A 1,899-nucleotide genomic window follows, 5' to 3' on the forward strand; every position below is an offset into this window, starting at 1 on the left:
TTCATGGGTAAGTTGAGTCTGTGATCGGTAGATTACAAGATGAGGTTCTATTCATTCCTCTTTTTGGGTTAGTAATATTTAGGGTTTGTTATTTTGGCTTGTTATTTTTGTGCAGACTCCTGGGTTGAGTACACTGCTGTGGTTTGTGAATTGGACTGATTTGCCCGATTCACTACCAGCGGTATTTTAGTGTTTAAAGGCGCTCGACTCTTGGGAGTTGCATGAAGATTATAGTTTAGATTTAGGTAGAATAGTGTGGGAACGGGGAGTAGTTAGGAAGTGGATTTATGAATTAATTCTCATCTGTATTTTCTGTAGTTATAATTCTTGCATATGAATTTACGTGATTTGGGGTTTTTGAGTTGGTGTCATATTGGTAAGGATGGCATCTGTTGAAGACTTTATTAAAACTCCGTCGGAGACTTTATTGAATTTGTTGTCCAAAGCCCAATTGTGGGAGCTTATAGAATATTATGGGACTGGAGAATTAGACAAATGGTTAAAGAATGATTTGAAAGCGATTTTGAAAGAGAAATTGGGTGAAAAGAAAATGCTGTCAGTCGGAAAGGGCACTCCACTGGAGTTAAAGGAAGCAGTAGACATTTTTTCAGGTTTATCATTTGATCAAAAGAGAGAAATTTTGGAAATGCAACAAATGCATGATGGGGAGATGGCTTAAGTGGTTAAAGAACATGAGGTTGAGTTGGAAAAGATAAAAATGGATGAAGTACTTAAATGACGTGAGATTGAATTATTGCAACTTAAAAATACTCAACAGTTGGAAGCTGAAAAATTGTCAAGAGAGTTTGAGTTGCAAGTTCAATGGTTAAAGTTAATTGGGGAAGGTAAATTAATTCCTGATGGTGCACCATCGAAGGAAAATAGATCACGTACATTTGATGTGGTGAGTAATTTAAAGTTACTTCCTAAGTTTAATGAGCTCCCAGATGTTTTATTCTCATTGTTTGAGAGTATAGCAGAGGAACGTAATTGGCCTGTTGCGGATTGGGTAGTGATGCTTCAAAGTGTTATTACGGGTAGAGCTCAAGAGGCCTTTATGGTGCTGGCAGTAGAAGATCGAAAGGATTATTACAAAGTTAAGTCTACCGTTTTGAAAGTGTATGAATTAGTTCTGGAGGCGTATCGTCAGCATTTCAGAAATTGGCAGAGAGGAGAACGTCAAACTCATGTAGAAGTAGGAAGAGAGCTGACTATGCATTTTGATCGGTGGTGCGCTGCTTCTAATGTAAGTACTTTTGAGGAATTGCGAGATTTGGTCCTGTTGGAACAATTTAGAAACATCGTCACTGACAACGTTGCAACTTATATAAATGAAAATAGACCTACCACTGTCGCAAAAGCCGCCGTGTTGGCAGATGAGTTTATTTTGACCCATAAAAGTGGATTCGTTGGTCGTGTGGGTGGGGTAGGCCACCAAGAAAATTTATCCTCACATCCCTCATGGAAAATTGATTGTGTGCTTGCTGTTCAAAAAACGGTTAACTTCGTTCGGGGAAAAATTTACGTTAATGTTTGCCATTTATTGTTTTGGTTCTGGTCATTGGAAAAATTAGTGTCCAGTATTGGCAAGCAAACTGAATTCACGAAGTAAAAAGGGAAATTATGTGGTTCCTACACTGTTAGTAGAGACATTGTCACCTTTTGTAAATTCGCCTATATTCCCCGACTCTGTTGTGAAATCAAAAACAAGGACAGACTCTAGTTCCAATTATGCTCCGTTTGTCACGGATGGCTTTGTCTCATTACCTGATAGTATGGACAAAAGGTGACAATGTCTCTACTAACAGTGTAAGATTATTCGAGACACTGGAGCTTTTGTTTTAGAGTCTGTGTTACCCTTTTCAGCTGCCTCGAGTGCAGGGAAAAATGTCTTAATAC

The sequence above is a fragment of the Sinocyclocheilus rhinocerous genome, unplaced genomic scaffold (genome assembly GCF_001515625.1).
Source record: "Sinocyclocheilus rhinocerous isolate Xijiao unplaced genomic scaffold, SAMN03320098_v1.1 scaffold425, whole genome shotgun sequence".
NCBI classification, from domain to species: Eukaryota; Metazoa; Chordata; class Actinopteri; order Cypriniformes; family Cyprinidae; genus Sinocyclocheilus; species Sinocyclocheilus rhinocerous.